Below are 18,118 nucleotides of genomic sequence, written 5' to 3' on the forward strand. Positions count from 1 at the left end.
ACAAGTGACTTGTAAGCTGTAAAGTATTTATTCATTTTATTACCCTCACGCTGCTGAGGCATTACAGTGGACAGTAGGCAACGTCAGAGAAGAGATAAGAAAAAAGCGAAAATAAAATAAATTTAAATGTAAATGAAGGTCACAAAGACTGCAGTAGCTTTCTTCAATAGATAACACAAGAAAGCAGAGAAAACTTTTCTTTCGAAGAAAGTACGGTCTACATTGTTATAGCCATTTCATTAGCGAACTGAATGTATTAAGTGCCTCGCATATAAATTGTTTCTACCTTCGTTCACTTTTGTCCAGTTCCCTCGCAAGTTTCGCCGAGACGACGACTTCCTCACTTCTCATCCGAAGGAAGTGAGGTCCCTCGTTCCGAACCTGGACGCCATATCCATCCCATTGACCGCGCTGCTGTTTGTGGCGATACTTTTATTGGTGCTGCTTATCTTAGCAGCAAGCAGGCACAATGGTGACCGGATGAAAGTATGCGGAACCCGCGGGTGCGTCGAGCACGCCCTGGCCCTAGGCATTGACCAGAGCAGAATACTATTAGCGTGCGATGATTTCAGCACCCTCATCTGCCCCAGCTGGAAGCATGGAGACGTGGACGTGATCACAACTGTCAATGCGCAGGCCGTCCTCCTCTGGGCTATTACCGTGGAAAAGATGAGCCTGGACGCCTACGAAAGGGAGGCCGTGGTCAACAGGCCGTTGAGCATGATGCGCCATTGCATGCACAGGTCTGGCGACGATGCTGACGCCGTGATATATCTGCTTGAACTGGTGGACAGAAGCAGCTTCGCCTGGCCCACGTTGGACGACGACCACGAACCGCCGATCACCGACTACTCCAGGCCCCTCCAGCTGCTCCTGGAGCTGTCGGTGCTCTGGCAACTGCCCTTGTGGTTTCGAGTCCATGTGCTTCCTGCAAAGACTCCGCTTCAGCGGGGGCGCGCAGTGGTCCTCAGCCCCTCTGCGCTCTCGGCTATATGGCACGGCCTGCACAAAGCGCTGTTGCTGTACGAAGAAGCGTATTCCATCTATTTGAGCTTCTTTAACAGCAGCATATTCAAGTACAGACCTCCGTCGGAGTCCTTCGCGTCCTTCCTGACAACCAGGGTGAACGTGCAGACGCAAGTACTGGGCCTTTTCAGCTCCGCCTTCCACGACCCGTACAAGCAGCCGAGGCTCGTGGAAATACGAAGCCTGCCGACTTGGATTAGGAAAGTGGGCGCAGGCGAGTGGGTCAAGGCTCTGGTATCTGTTTACGGCAGCGAGCAGAATATCACGATGAGTGACCTTATCCTTGCGACGAATGAAAATCTCCTCAAGGCTGTAGACTCCATCTTCAATGCCTACACAGCTCAGGATGTTCTCTTCCACACAATTTGGTGGTTTGTGCAGTCTGTCGGTGCTGCCACGAGTAACAACCTCTTCTTAACTTTGAACGAGCACCCAAGCGGGAGGTATTTCCAACGCGTAATCTGCTTCGACCACGTCGCCACGACCTACAACGTCCTTTTGGCATCCATTGACAAGGCACTGCTGTTACCTACCGAGCGGCTTTCCATCGTCGGCGTACTTGAGAACATCCGCGCCGTCGCCCTCGAGAAGGTTCGGTCATACGCAAAGCTTAACGCCACGACAAGGGAGGTTCTGGCTGCGGTGCTTGAAAATATGTCCACCATAATCTGGCCGGTCAATGATTTCGGAATACCGGAAGGCTTTGAGCAGTTCTACGGGGAGGCTTACCGAGGAAAGGGCGGTTTTTTCGGGGAGTGGCGATGGAGTCGCCTACAAATGCAGAACCGCAGCGCGGCGCTGTTCACCAGCAAAGAGTACGTTGCCGCCGCCGAGGTCTACTCATTCGTCTCCAACAGACTTGCCACGTACAACCCCATCCTCAACACCATATCCGTCTCCATGGCGGCTTTAAGGCCGCCGTTTTATTACAAGGGGGGAACTAGCGCCATGACGTATGCAGGTCTGGGCTACATTTACGCACAGGAAATCTTCGAAGCCCTTGACATACTTACGCACTTATTTAACGGCGGTACTGTAATGAAGGCGTCAGACGCACAGGAGACTACTGCATTTTGGAACGCCTCGTGGTGCCCCGCGGCAATAAATAACAGGTTTACATACCCGGAGCTGCCTGCCCTTGACGTCGCTTACACTGCATACGTAAAGTACAAGGATACGGCTACTGACTTGCCTCTCAAGGGTCTTCCCAATTTCAGGCCCGAGAAAATCTTCTTCGCGACTTTCTGCCACTGCAGCTGTTACTTCAATCCTTCGAAGAGGGTGAAAGTGTCTCAAGTGTGCAAAGCAGCTGCGCAAAATTTCGATCACTTCGCAAGGGCCTTTTCTTGCCCTGCTGGATCTGAGATGAACAAGAGCCCCAAGTGTTCTTACTCCTGATGCTGTTTAACTTCATGATGTGCACCGTGCAGCCTGATGTATTTGTGGCACTTACCTACCTGTTTTTCGTGTACAGAACCTACGAACGCATACTCGTGTCGCCGTAACGAAGATAACTTCCTTCTGCTGAACTGGGGACTTCCAAGAATTTTTTTTATTATTATCTTGGCCTAAAAGCATATGTTATTGTATGCGTTGGATCCGAACGTATATCTCGCATTGCTCCTTCAGAGCCTACTTTAAATCTATTCATAAGCAGTGCTGGTTTTTCTTTCGACGTTGTACTGGCTAAGAGTTAAGCACTATTGTAAAAGAAAATCTCTTTCGCTTCAAAAATGAGCGAGCTCCATTCCGCTGGCTTGTCAACCCTTGCAGTAATGCAGTGAGGCAAGCTCTCTGTAGGTGTCTAATCCATCCTATTGTGACGAAACTTTTCCTCAGTTATATTTATGAACGGGTGTGTTCATTAATTTGTATTGTGGTGGCGTGTTAACGTGTTGATGGCAATTACATAATGTTTTTATGCACGGTCCTTAACGCAGAACAGTGGTGTCGGCAGCTGCTACGCGCCTATAGTGCAACAACTTTCCTTGCGCTGCTGATGTCTTTGATAAAATTTTCTTCTCTACGCAGCTAGAACTTCATATATGCTCATTCTGTATAGTTGCCTACTGTAATTTGCAGGCGGACAATATTCGACAAGCAGTTTTTTTATGAAGGCTTCACAACAAGAGTTATGAAAGCTTGATGGTGTTCTCTTATCGTGAGGCGTGCTGTTTTTGTAAATTGTCAGTTCCGCGGAGCAAAGGCGAATAAGTCTTTTGAATAAAATGAATAAAAAGTGTGCGCCGGATTCTTCTGCCAAGCTTTGTGTGGGTTTAAAGGTGATGTCACTTTGATCCTGCTCGGCCGCCACGACTTACAGGCCCAACAAGCCTTAGCCGGGCGCACCCGGGTGGCGTCCACCGCCACTGGGGTCCCAAACTAGGGGTAAAGACTGGTTCCTTACGGGCTGATACAAGCACGTCTCTTGTCTCTTGCGTAGCCCATGTTTTTACCACCACCACCACCACTTCAAAATGTGCTTTCCATTCAGTGCTGGGAACCGAGCGAAAACCTGCTGGCACTCGCAACGCTCATCTACACCAAGATGCAGTAGGCTGGAGGCTGCTGCAAACGGGGACTTTTTCCAATCTAAATACCTTAAGTAAAATCTACCCCACGCAATACAGCAGCAAATGTCCGTGGTGTGGAGAAAAACCCACGTTAATGCACATAACGTTGGTGTGTCGGAAAAACAAGGATCTAGCTGCAATAAACAAAAACCCGAGTGCGGAACAGTGGGAGGGGATGCTCTCCAGCGAGGACCCGGCCGTCCAGCGCGGATTGGTGCGGAGAGCCTACCTGGCGGCATACCTCAGTGGAGCCCTGGACCAGGGTCCCCAGCCCTGTCCATGTGACCACGGCATCTACGCTAAGGACTGCACAAGTTCTTTGAGCGTCATTGGAACACAGGAATCCTTCACAAATATTCGGAGAGGTATTTGGACACATGGACCAAGAGTCACAAATAAACAAATAAAAATAGAAATTGCAATAAAGATAGATTTGAGAATAAAAACACAGGTTTTTATCTATAACTGTTGCAGTGTACTAGTAAGAAGAATATAATCACTCCAGTACTTTCACTCCTCCTTCGTCAAGTGCCAGCAGAGGCCTGCTAAAATGCTAATCAAGGAGCCTACTTTAATGGTCTGTGAACACAATAGAAGGCACACTCATATATGAGCCTGTTGTGTCCGTTACACCAACTAGTCTGCGTCCAACAAATATATGTGCTTGTACGTGTGTCTAGATGCCTTGGATGGCGTCGTCTGTGACATGTCCCAGGGACATGTCCTGAAACCAGTGTGCTGCCTTCTGCGCTAAGGACTGCACAAAATCTTTGAGCGTCATTGGAACACAGGAATCCTTCACAAATATTCGGAGAGGTCGACAGATAAGAGGGCGACAGATACTCCGACTTCAGAGATTCGGCTCACTCGATATTATGATGAGCATGCTGATGTGCTCGGACGACAAGGACCTCGTAGCGGACGCGAAGCACGGCACCCTGGCGAAGCACTACAGGCGCTAAAATGCCGTCTTCGAGACGTCTTTGAGACGTCCACAAACTCGATGGCTGCCATCTATACGTGTGCTAAGGGCGCACACCACCGCGACAAGCTGGAGGAGAACCCCAAGCTCGCCATGTTGGCAGAGACTCTCAAAAGGTGTCCCTCGACTGGTCGAGTCTGCCTGTATGACCGAAGACCTAACCATGCGCTTCAAGGGACTCGGCAACATCCACAGCCAGTACTATCTCAAAGCGTTCGAGTTCATCGAAAATGTGGCTGAGCAGATCACTGAGGAGTACAAGCAGACCTTCATTTAAGAAAATGTCTGGTGTCATCCTCTTCTATTTGGGTTTTCTTACTGCACACTTCGTGGTTTCTATGCCCTGGTTTCTGAAGACGTTCAAAGCTAGCGTTTATTTTTTTCCTTTTCTCCATTTTCATTTCATATAATTCTCGTTGCCAAATAATGAAAGCCAGTGACGCCAAAATGCATACCGCTGAATAAAATTTCACACCTGGAAATTTATCTACAGAATATTGTCACGTAGTGGTGACTGCAGTCGAAGCAGCGATGAAGACGAACGAAAGGGTCTTCTAAAAGAAAACTGTTTATTGGGCTGACTTGCACCCGAAATGGACTGAATCACTCGGCGGCGGCGAAGCGACAAGCGTGCTCGGCGGTCGTCGAACAGAATGCCCGCCGCTGTCGGCAGTGCTCAGTTTAATGCTGATAGCGAACTTTCGAGATAAAGCGTGCAAAGTTACTAGAACATTCCGGAACAACGTAGAATCAGCTCTGCCTGGCTGCGATTCATCGAGCTAAATCTAGTCGCGTCTTGCGTCGAAAAGAAAGCGATGAGGTGATGCGGCGGCAGATTTGAAACACGAACAAACATTGCAAATATTCGCGGCATTACTCCACTGTCAAAGAAGCATCGACCCGATGCATTAAAACAGATAATGCGACTTGTAAGAGAAAAAAAAACGAATCTTGCGAAAATAGAGCATGGAAATGCAGCGGCCTTTATCGCGCATAATAAGGCTTCAGACGGACTACATGGACAACTTCTGGTCGTACGCGGCGTCGCTGGGATGCCGTCAATGCGTCAGGGATGACTTCATAATCCAGTTCACCTAGCCGACGAAGAACCTTGTACGGGCCGAAATAGCGGCGCAAAAGCTTTTCACTCAATCCACGGCGGCGAATGGGCGTCCACACCCAGACTTGGTCTCCTGGATTGTATTCCGCGTTGCGTCTTCGTAGGTTGTAGCGTCTGGCGTCGGACCGCTGCTGATCTTAGATCCGTAATCGGGCAAGCCTTCGAGCTTCTTCTGCGCGTTGAAGGTAGGCGGCAACGCCTACGTTCCCTTCTTCTGTAACGTTGGGCAGCATAGCGTCTAGCGTGGTCGTGGCCTCCCTGCCATGGACGAGTCTAAAAGGTGTCATCTGGGTGATCTCCTGCACTGCGGTGTTGTAGGCGAAGACGACGTAAGGCATGATGACATCCCAGGTTTTGTGTTCGGCATCGACATACATGGCGAGCATATCGGCGATGGTTTTGTTCAGGCGCTCGGTCAGTCCGTTGGTCTGCGGATGGTATGCAGTTGTCCTCCGGTGGCTGGTTTGGCTGTAACGCAGGAAGACTTGCGTTAGTTCCGCCGTGAATGCCGTTCCTCTGTTCGTGATGAGCACACCGGGGGCGCCGTGTCGAAGAAGAATGCACTCCACGAAAAATCTGACGACTTCTGCTGCTGTTCCGTTCGGTAGGGCTTTCGCCTCGACGTAGCGGGTCAGGTAGTCGGTCGTTATAATGATCCACTTATTTCCAGACGTTGACGTTGAAAAAAGGCCAAGCAAGTCCATGCCAATCTGCTGAAAGAGCCTTGAGGGAGGTTCAAGGGGGTTCAGAAATCCTGATGGTCATGTGGGAGGAGTCTTTCGTCGCTGACAATCTCGGCAAGTTTTCACGTAGTGTGCGATATCGGCAGACAGTCTGGGCCAGTAATACTTGTCTTGAATGCGGCGGAGGGTGCTAGTAAACCCGAGATGTCCAGCTGTCGGCTCGTCGTGGGAAGCCTGTAGAACTTCTACGCGGAGACAAGTAGGTGCAACAAGGAGGTAGGCTGTTTTGTTCGCTGTAAAGTTCTTCTTCACAAGGACCTCATTCTGCACACAGAAGGAAGACAGTCCTCGCTTGAATGAAGCGGGGGGTGAAGAAACCTTGCCTTCCAGGTACTCGATGAGGCCTTTTAGGTCGGGGGCCGAGCGTTGCTGCTGAGCAAATGAGCTGGGGCTGCTGGGTCCCAGGAAGGCGTCCTCATCGTCGTCCGGCGGCGGTGCATCTACAGGGGCTCGTGAGATGCAATCAGCGTCAGAGTGCTTGCGTCCGGACTTGTAAACGACGGTGACGTCAAACTCCTGGAGACGCAGACTCCATCGAGCGAGTCGGCCAGAGGGGTCCTTCAAATTGGCAAGCCCGCACAGCGCGTGGTGGTCGCTGACCACCTTGAACGGTCGTCCGTACAGGTAAGGGCGGAATTTCGACGTAGCCCAGATGATGGCAAGGCACTCCATCTCAGTTGTCGAATAGTTAGCCTCGGCCTTGGAAAGGGAACGGCTAGCGTATGCGATGTTTTTCTCCCGCCAGTCGCTTTTTTGAACGAGGACGGCGCCTAGGCCCACACTGCTTGCGTCAGTATGAACTTCCGTATCGGCGTTTTCATCAAAATGCGCCAGGATTGGTGGGGACTGTAAACGACGGTGAAGTTCCTTGAAGGCTTCTGCTTGCGGCGCTTCCCATTTTAATGGCGCGTCTGCCTTCGTCAGTTGGGTCAGGGACTGGGCGATGCGCGAAAATTTTTTCACAAATCGTCGATAATATGCGCAGAGTCCGAGATTGCGCACGGCTTTCTTATCGGCCGGGGGTAGAAACTATTCAATAGCAGCTGTTTTCTGCGGGTCCGGGCGTACTCCTTGCTAACGATGAGGCCTATAGAAACAGCAGCTCTTCATAGGCAAAGTGGCACTTCTCTGCTTTCAAGGTTATGCCAGACGACTTGATGGCGTCTAGTACTGTTCGAGGTGCTCTTGAGGTGCTCTTCAAAGTTCGAGGCGAAGACAACGACGTCATCTCAAAATACCAGAAAAATTTGCCACTTCAGGCCTGCCAGCAAGCACTGTGGTTGAGCATCCGCCTCGTATGTGGGAGGTGCGGGGTTCGATCCCCGGTGCCGCCAGGTACCCACCGGTGATACAATAGGCACAAGCTTTCCCATGGTCTGGTGCTCGGCTTATTTAGGGTGAAATGCTTGGGAAATGGGTCTTTGACCCCACCTTGAGAAAAAGAAAAATATCTTGTGTCATGGCGCTCTTTGGCCCTAGATGCCCTTGCCCCATAAAAATCCATCATCATCATCATCATCATCATCATCACTGTATCCATTACTCGCTGAAACGTCGCTGGTGCGGAACAGAGACCAAATGGCATCACTTTTAACTCAAACAGCCCATCCGGAGTTATGAATTCTGTCTTCTTGCAATCTCTTTCGTCGACCTCAATTTGCCAGTAGCCGCTCTTGAGGTCCATCGATGAGAAATATTTGGCGTTGCAGAGGCGGTCCAATATGTCGTCGTTGTGGTGGAGGGGGTAGACGTCCTTCTTTGTTATGTTGTTCAAGCGGCCGTAATCAACGCAGAATCGAAGTGCGCCGTCTTTATTTCTCACCAGAACAACCGGTGCCGCCCATGGGCTGTTTGAAGGCTGGATGACGTCGTCGCAAAGCATTTCTTCGACTTCGTCCCGGATGGCTTGTCGTTCTCGCGGCGACACATGGTAGGGGTTTTGACGGAGAGGTTAGGCGTGCTGGTCGGTTATAATGCTTTGCTTGGCAATTGGCGTTTGTCGGACCTTCGGGGATGACGAAAAAACTCTGTAGCTTCGAAGCAGATTGCGGATCTGTCTTGTCCGTTCCGGGGCAGGGCTGGGTTGATGGCGAAAGTGGGCGAGTTCTCTTGGTCAGGCGGATCTTCTGCGGATGGGTCGGAGAGGGCGATGGAGTCTCGTACGTCGGATATTTCATCGAAGAAAGCAATCGTCGTTCCTCGGTTAATGTGCCGGTATTCTTCGCTGAAGTCAGTCAGCAGTACTTCTGCCTGGCCATTGCGGAAATGTGCGGTGTCTCTTGCGATCCTACACTCTAACCACAAATAGTCCTATATTGGAGTAAAAAAGGAGCAAACTGTTCTCTAGCGTGTCGACAGCATCCTCCTCTCTCTCGGGCTCAACATGGGAGCGGGCGTGTCCATATGTGCGGAGGTGTCAGTTTGTGCGTGCGAGTGAAAGTTTCCGGCCACTCCCACCCCAGCGAGGGCGTCCTCAATCTGGGGAATCTGGGGAAGAAGAAGGGTATAAAACTGGACGGCGGTTGGAGTTTAAGGAGATCACTTTTGATCTCTGACGCATGTAAATATCTAATTAAAACCGAGTCTTTTTTCTCCACTACCGAACGCCTTGACTAAGCGGCAGTCCTGTCCTGGTAGTGGCGGTGGTCGGAGCGGGCGTCGTCCTGACCGTGGTTCCGTCGAGTGCGGCTCCGAGCCCCACCATACAAAATTGTCTAGCAAGAAGCTGTGAACTTCAAATGAGTCATGTACGTGAGCTGCCAGTGGACATGTTTGTGGCATCTGCATGTGGTTTTTGTTGACTAACCTACGGAGCGCGCACTAACCTAGAGAGGGGGGGGGAGCATCTCAAGTGCCGTGACTGGTAACCTTCTGCACTTCACGTTACCTCTTGCCACATTTTCGTCCTGCGCCTCGTCGAGACTTAAAGTAGTAATAACTACATGTGGTATGATACGCGGCTGGTACGATGAATCCGCGCCTAAGATTAGTTCACAAATAGTGAAAATTCTAGCCAGACGGCCCGAGTACTGAGCGCCTCACAGCTCCGCCCGGGATTTTTCAATGCTACCAATTTAGTTTCATACCGCTCTTTGTTTCTGTGCAAACACTCGCCGACGTTTCGAGAAGAACTAATGATGCATGACCGAGCAATATGGTTACGCGGGCGCACTACTACCGCAGCCTCCGCAGAGTTGCCTGCTATGTATGAAACAGAGTATAATGTACCGGCCGCCACATGTGAACTCCCTGCCAGCTACCTCTCCCAATAAGTAAGCCACTGAGCCATCCCACTTAAATAAACGTTTTCAATTACTGGTGTTCATCTGGCTCTCCCGGTCACGTACAGGACACCCTGCAACGTGGCCTAGATCTCATCGACTCCTTTCTCACCACCGCTGGCTTCTCTCCTGCTCCTGAGAAATCCGAGCTTCTCCTTCTCAACCATTCCTCCTACCAGCGCTCACACAACCACTTCGTCTCTCTCCACCTTTCTGGCTCTCCCATTCCTGTCGTCACACAGTGCAAAGTTCTTGGCTTCCCTTTGCATGCGGCTAAGAATGTGCAAGCCCTCCACCGCGCTGTCACCACCTGCCACTCTGTAACTCACCTCCTGCGGCGCGTGGTCACTCGACGCTCAGGTCTCCACGAGGCTCATGCGTGCCGCGTTGCCCACGCGCTGGCCCTCAACAAAGTCTTGTACTTTGCACCCTACGCTTCATTCAATGAGACTCAACTTAACGCTCTCGAGACTGCCCTTGTGGGCCTCTACAAGGCAGCTCTCAACCTCCCTATCACTACCTCTACCACTAAGCTCTTTGCCACAGGCCTCTTCCATCCTCTTCGTTCTCTTCTCAGTCTCCATCGTGACGCACAACTCGCCCGGCTTTCCCTTACCCGTCAGGGTCAGTGGTTATTGACTCAAGCGGGTATCTCGCCCATTCCAATCTCCCCGTTTACCTCTCCTATTCCCACCCCCGCTCCCAATCTTCGTATCCTTCCCCTCCCGACCAACATGTCCCCCGTCCTGCACGCCGGACGTCGTCATGCGGCCGCACAGCACCATTCCCCTCTCTTTGATACCCAGGGTGTAGCTTACACGGATGCCTCCTTCGTGGCTCCTCGAGGTTCCTGCGGCTACGCCCTGTACCATCCACACCTCCCTTCTCCTGAAACCCACACCAGCGGGCCGTATCTACACCCTCCAGACGCATTGTCCCTCGAGGTCCTCGCCATTGCGCATGCCCTCCAGTCATTTGCCCTCCTTCCCTCTCTCCAAGAGTACACAGTCTATTCAGACTCACAAGCCGCTATACACCACATACAGAAACGCACCCTGACCCCTTCTCTCCAACAGGAGGTCGAGCGAGCGGTCTCCGCACTGCAGCCTTCCATCGTTTTCCTCCGCTGGGTCCCTGGGCATTCAGGGATTGACGGCAATGAGCTGGCCCATCAGCTCGCCCGCGACACACTTTTCCGGGCACCGTTGATCCCCTGGCCCAAGCCCTCGGAGGACGGTGGGAGGCTCACCCTTCGCCGCACCATAAAAGAGGTCTACCTTGAGCTCCGCCTCGACAAACGCCTTTACCCTCCTCCTCATCCATCACTCACGGTGCCGGAGTCTCGCCTTCTTCGGCACATTCAGATGAATGCAGTTATCACCCCGTCCCGCCTCTTCCACTATCGCTATCGATCGGACCCTTCCTGTCCCAACTGCCCCTGCATCTATGCGGACCTGGCCCATTGCCTCTTCTATTGCCCGGCTGCTCAGCAGTCGGGTTCCTTCCCCCCACCCTTTCTATCCATCACCACCTGGCTCGACTGGCTTGGCGCTGAAGGGGAAGAAGAACAGCGGCTTCTGGTCGCCCAGGCGGTCGACATGCTCGGCCTATAAATTATGGTCGAATAAAAGTCTTTACTACTACTACTACTACTACTACTACTACAATTAATCAATGTATGATGCATGTTCTCCAGAACAAAACTTATTGTGTAAGTATACTTGTACTGATTGTCACCTTTCAAAGCTATACGTGTGCCAGTGAAAGTAGCGGAGAGGCTTACCTTGTTCCGTCATCCTCTGTTTATTGGGGTCCGTGGCAGAGAGAGGGCAGGAAACTGGGATTCTTGATAACACAAAACAAAGTGAACAACGGTTGAGGAGGGAGCCTCAGCTTCACGTCACTTCACTGGATTAGGTGCGTAGGCATGCGAAATGTTCATTTTTTACGTCACGTTCAACCCAATTGAGATAACTGCGGCCCTCTTCATTAATTCTGCCGAATTCGTCGACATTGCTTGGTATATTGGTTTTTGAGCAGGAATCCAACAACTAGGCCTCGACTCTCGCAGGATTCTTTAACACTGTACATGTCTTTTCTATAAACGCTATGGGTTCCAATTTAATGCCCGTGAGTTACTGGAACAGAACTGCTGAGAGAGCCTCAATCGATAAGGCCTTGCGTTAAACGTCGCCAGCTTCAGTTTCCAAAGACGGGGTTTCCGGATCTAGAGACTTTTAGCACCCTCCACAGCGTTGCTGGGCTGACCGCCGCCATGGTAAGCTGCTCAACCGACTTTGGGAAGTGAGCGCGACAGGCCAATTAGTGTGTTCATACAGGAGGATACCATTTATTAGGTATATTTTAATGAAATGCTTATCGCTGCTAGCCAAACACAGGTCCGTGGCTTATGTACCCTGGCATTACACCATAACCACCGTAGCCTACTTGACCGGGGTAATAGCCGCTGTAGTCGTGAATTCCACCGTAAGGCCCGTAGTCTCCATAGTCATGGTAGTAGTTGCCGTAGTCGCCGTACGGTCCGTTACCCATGTAGCCAAGGCCATACATGTATCCATTCGTCAGTGTTGCAGCCGCAACACACACAGTAAGCAGCAGCAGCTGAAAAGATGTCGTGGCAACACTGCTGTTACATGGGCACTGCAAGTTAGCAGCCATGATGCAGCAAATACAAATATTTAATGGCTACACGGAACTTTTTCACTGCTAGGGTCGTGTTTGGCATTCTCTCCAATGGGCATGCAGGTAGGCATTTTTGCTAAGGCAATGGGACTTTTCTGCAAGCGGAGGGAAGATGTACACCTTATCACGGAATTATAAAAGCCGATATACTTGAAATAAAACGAAATAGTGAATCTGTTATCGTTTTCTTGACCGAAAAAATGCTACTGTGAGCCAGGCACGGTAAAGCGGTTTTGAGTACCTATGCTAGCTACTTTTATCGGTTACGGGCTTAGGAAGTGAACTGAAACAAAAAAAGAAACAAAAACACAGAAACAAAATGGGAATAAGTAAATATGCGCTGACTGTTTCATGTGTAGGTGACAAGTGGAAAAAGCAAGCGAAAGCCAAAATTTTTTTCGAATAGTAAATTCTAGGTAAAAGAAGGACTAGTAGATTACAAATAGTAACAGTAGTAGATAGAATGCCACTTCCAAATATTAAATAGTAAACCGTAAATAGTAAGCAGAAAGGAAGGACTAGGAAATACGAAGACATCGTTTGGCTATAGTAAATTCAAAAACCGTAGCTTTACAAGAGAGAGAGAGAAATTACAAGAGAATCTGCGCAACGCGATTTTTCATCTGGGCGCTTCGCGACATCTCGGTCTTCGACCGGGGGGGGGGGGGGGGGGGGGAGAGAATGCGCTGGCAAGATAGTGTGTACACATAAATATAACCCCCATGTATCTTAAAGGACACACAGCAAGTTTCGTACAAGGCACTTAAACTGGTGACTTAGCCTAGCTATGGGTGCTTAACGTCCGAAAGCGACTCAGGCTAGGAGGGACGCCGTAGTGAAGGGCGCCGAAAATTTCGACCACCTTGGGTTCTTTAACGTGCACTGACATTGCACAGTACACTGGCCTCTAGAATTTCCCCTTCCTCGAAATTCGACCGCCGCGGCTGGGATCGAACCCGCGTCTTTCGGGTCAGCAGCCGAGTGCCATAAGCACTCAGCCACCTAGGAGGTTTTAAACTGGTGAAATGGATTTACACGGCCGCTTAGTGCTAAAAACAAATGCGTCCCGAAAATGATCGGACAAAATTATTAGACTCCATGGTTAGATGATATACCGAAAAACTAGAGCCAAGGTCCTTGAGGTGCTTAAAATGAATATTTGCAGTACCAAGAACAAGATGCCAAAAAACCTTGTTTTAATTTGTTCAATGCTTTACTGCGACTAATTCCAGCATGCGTCATGTTGCTCCATTCTTGTGACCATGTGAACGTATTACAAGCGAAGCTGAGTGAAGGAGGAGAAGGAAGAAGAGGAAAGGCAGGGAGGTTAACCGGAAGAATAATCGGTTTCCTACCCTGCACGGGGAGAAAGGGGTAGGGGGATAGAAAATGAAAGAGAAAGTGATGTCAAAAGGAGTATAAAGCGAAACGAGCCACCTCCAGAGAGGAAAACAGGCAGCAAGATTAGAATCAGAATTTAATTGTCATATAAAACCAGGCAGTAAATCATCCAACACGACAAGACTCCTAGATGCTCCGAGGGGAACAAATAATCGCGATAGTTGTATCGAACCCTGCACTTCAACTCCCTCGTAAGTGAGGGTTACACGCTGGAATCCACTGAGCTGACATCACCTGAGATTTCTAAATCCCGCACTTGTTGCTTTCCGTGATGCTAATCACGAGCACATACCTGGAAAACATTCTATTAAGCACATGATGCGGGTGGGCAGAGAGTGTTTGATCATGACATGGCGGGACAGCGTTGCCTGAGAGAAACCCAGCAATGCAGCTGCCGCTTTTGAAATTACCACGATGAAGACAGCAAGAAATGTCCCGATCACGCTTCGACTAGGACAGGCGTGAGGACACCGTCTAAATCAACGGCAGAAAACGCACTGAAAACCATGCACGATGTCATAGGTCACCCCTGTGAACCTCACCGGAATCGTCATATTTATCTTCAGTCGATACTTCCGCGGTCACTGTGTAATCCGAGAACGATGGTTGCGTGTCCACAAGTAATGCACAGCCGGAATCCGGCGCGCTGGGCGCCGCGAGGTTTTGCGAATATATAAGGGGTCTCCTGCGAGCTGCCTTGCCGACAGGTCCTTTTGAAACATCTGAGGCACTCTATGCATAAAGTACGGCAAGCGTCGAGTACCTTTAAGGGGAGCGTCTAGTTTATACGGAAGCATTCATGCCATTTATGACACGTTTGGTCAACACACACACGCTCCTTTTTACGTGGCGCGGCGCCAGACATCTTCTAAAGCACGCAGACCATGACTGCAGCGTCCAAAAGGAAAACAAATCAGGTGCTTTGAATGCGCCAGTCCGAAAGAAGCAGCTGCGAGTGGAAAAAGAAACTTCTGGGAACGGATGTATCTTTCTGCACATGTGTAGGTGCCGCTATTTTTGCGCCAGCCAAGCGCACTCCCAAGCCTGCCTGAGGTGTCGTCAGGGAAACTGCGGATGACGCAAGAATTATTTGTATGTTCTTGCGTATGCCGTAACCGTATGCATATGCCGTAAGGTAAATCGAGAGAACGAAACTGGTTTTAATTTCCATGAAAATGAAAAATGCTGGCTGAATAAATCTTACGTACGCCGCGAGCACTTACACAGCACTCTAATCTTAACTGAGAACTGCGAAGGCTTCCAGACAGCTATTTCCTGTCACGATGAAGGGATGAGGATAGCCACAAGCTATACAATAAAAGTACACTGCGCAATAGTAGTTCTTCAGACCATACCAGATCGGGTTCAAATGCAAGACAACCCGACCGCGGCGGCTCCGTTTTTATGGAGGAAAAACGCTAAGGCGCCCGTGTGCTATGCGATGTCAGTGCACGTTAAAGATCCCCAGGCGGTCAAAATTATTCCGGAGCCCTTCACTACGGCGCCTCTTTCTACCTTTCTCCTTTCACTCTCTCCTTTATCCCTTCCCTTACGGCGCGGTTCAGGTGTCCAATGATATATGAGACAGATACTGCGCCATTTCCTTTCCCCAAAATCCAATTATAATTGTTAGAGGCGTGCGATCACGCCATATGTTATATTCGTTCATTATTATCGTCTACAGAGATATTCATGATGTCATAGTCAACAACGTCATGAGTAGTGTCATATGTGACGCCTTGCCATACCCACAAATTTTAATACAGGGTGTTTCACCTAAGAGTTAAACCATTTTAAAAATAGAGGTTTTGTGTTAGAAGAGCGCTTTTTTCGACATAGCATTTCGGCTATGAAATACATCAGAATACAGCTAAGGCTTCCTATCTAGCAGGTTGGTTAAATAATTTTGAATAGTTAACTTTTTAACTATTACTGTTAGACACCTTAATGACTTAGAGGCGCATAGCCCACATTAGGTAAAATCTATATCAGTTTTTAGAATTTCCAATACGCGGTTGCTATGGCCCAACAAATTTTGCCTACATCGCGCCAATATAGGTGCACTTTCGAGAAGCTTGCACGCAATCTCTGCAGTGCACGTAACTCGTCGAAATAGCCAGAATTTTTTGGGCCACAGCGCTGAGAATAACCGCGTTTTCAAAATTCTAAAAACTGATATGGATATTAATTACTGTGGGCTACACGCCTCTCAATGATTAAGGAGCCTAAATGTAATAGTTAAAAAGTTAACTAAGCAGTATTACCCAGCCTGCTGGTTAGCACGCCTTAGTTGTATTCTGATGTACTTCACTGTTGACAATGCAATGCCGAAAAAAGTGCTCTTTTAACTCACAAAGCCTACTTTTAAAAATTCTGTAAAGTCTTATGTGAAGCACCCTGTATATGCCTCGGGTGTGCGACTGCAGCTGTGAATTAGCTGTTATTGGTCCACAGACTTGATTATTCTTCACAGTAGAGTTACAGATTCTTTTCTTTTTGGAGACAGGGGAGGGGGTTCCTTTCTGCAAAGTTCACAGTTTGCTTTAGCGAACGAGAGGAACGGATGGATGGATGGAAGGTAGGAGCGTCCCCTTTGAAGCGGGGTGGTGGCAGTTGCCACCATGCTCAGCTTTTTTCTTTTTTTTTGTTTAACTGTGTTGTAAATTGTTATTAAAAATTGCCATTTTTTAATACGCCTTCCTACACTTCTAGCAACGCGCTGAGGACTGAGGGCAGCCTACATCACCTACGCCGTAGGAGCCACCCAAAAGCACGCAGGCTTTAGTCCGCCGCCTCGCAACCAATGCTGCCCTATAGCCCCGGCATTGAGACACAAGTTTTTCAACGATGACTCTAATCAAGGACTGCGCCCTCGCTGCCCAAGCCCGGCGACCACTACCCGCATCGTCGTGGAATTTCACCAATATTCGGAGATACGCAGAAGGAAGCTCACAAAACTTCCTATTGCTATCCGCCTGGTCACGTGCAGCGACTGGGTTCTTCTAGGTGCACAAGACAACACGGCCTTGCTCTGCTCTGGGCAAAGGCAGAGAAATGGTAGCAGAAGGCCCAGGCAACAAACTTCATCGGGCTGTCGGCGGCAACCGAATCGGCACCCACCTTGACCGCCGTGACAATGGTGGGGCCACATATGTCTCGAGAAATGAGCGCGTAAAAGATTTTTATTAAATGACGTGTTCCACTCAGGCAACGAAGTGTTGTACCAGACAGTTCATATGAAGTGCACAGGCGATATTTAATGATATGCTTTTTTTAAACCTGTTTATTAGCAGGTGGCACTTCTAGGGCGCGTGCAACAAACGGCGCTGGCTGGTACGCAAATCTGAGTGCAGCTGCGGGCGTTCGGAATAGTAACAGAATTTCAATGCGTAATGGAACTGCGCAAACACAAAGAGAGACGTAGGAAGGAAGCAAAGAGGAGAGAGCGCTTAAACAAACTGGCTCTCTGTACGTCAACAGTTGTACAATGTTGCCATGCAACTCAGCATCATACATTTGTGGCCAACAAAAAGAAGGACTCCGCTACTCTCTCTGTGCCTCAGTAATCGTGAACACGATCTAAAAGCGATGCTTAACCTCGGCATTAATGCATAGGACTTCTCCATTTAGGAAACAGCGCTAACACTCCTTGAAGTGCGTGCGGACCTCCAATGGATGCCTTGAAACCTCTGGGCACAAGATCTCAGCGGCGCTACCGACAAGTGCAACTCGATGGAGGTTACCTCGAAAAAAATGCAAATGGGAAGTCACTGCGACTTACAAAGAAACAACAATACGAAGAAAAATGCAAAATAAATAAAGAAAGCAATCATACATGTATTAGGAACACGCTTGTAAGAATTCTTCTAATGGCAATGAACGAATGTTGCCTGCCAGGAAATTCTAAACTTCAATGGTATGAAGGAAAAAGCTTTACTTAAACAAGTTAGTGCGGGCATAAAAAGGCGAATTGTTTAGGACGTGGTACTCCTTGCGGAAGAAGGCTTTGAAAATGTCAGATAATTATCTAGCGAAGAAAACGACGTGAAATGACTAAAGCGTACACGAATTTGAGGCATTCAAGACGATGACGTGTGGCAAGAGTAGCGAGGCCTAGATGACGACGGATAGTAGGCGGCGAAAAATTCATGTCAGATCTCCTGCAAACAAAGCGCACGGCCTTTTGCACAGATTCTAGGTGGGTGATCTCACACTGCTTACACAGATGCCAAACAACGCAAGCGTATTCGAGGATGGGGCGAATGAGTGTTTCACACGTTAAAAGCTAT

General features: G+C 49.3%; 1 long non-coding RNA gene across 1 annotated transcript; it reads right to left on the reverse strand.

Annotated features, from left to right (window-relative positions):
* Positions 1-12,069: 12,069 nt before the first annotated feature.
* On the reverse strand, positions 12,070-14,523 carry LOC144123175 (uncharacterized). Its single transcript, XR_013313030.1, has 2 exons — positions 14,372-14,523; positions 12,070-12,347 (listed from the first exon to the last, which is right to left on the reverse strand). It is a non-coding gene; the product is annotated as an uncharacterized LOC144123175 (long non-coding RNA).
* Positions 14,524-18,118: the final 3,595 nt, after the last annotated feature.

Source organism: Amblyomma americanum, chromosome 3 (assembly GCF_052857255.1).
Source record: "Amblyomma americanum isolate KBUSLIRL-KWMA chromosome 3, ASM5285725v1, whole genome shotgun sequence".
NCBI classification, from domain to species: Eukaryota; Metazoa; Arthropoda; class Arachnida; order Ixodida; family Ixodidae; genus Amblyomma; species Amblyomma americanum.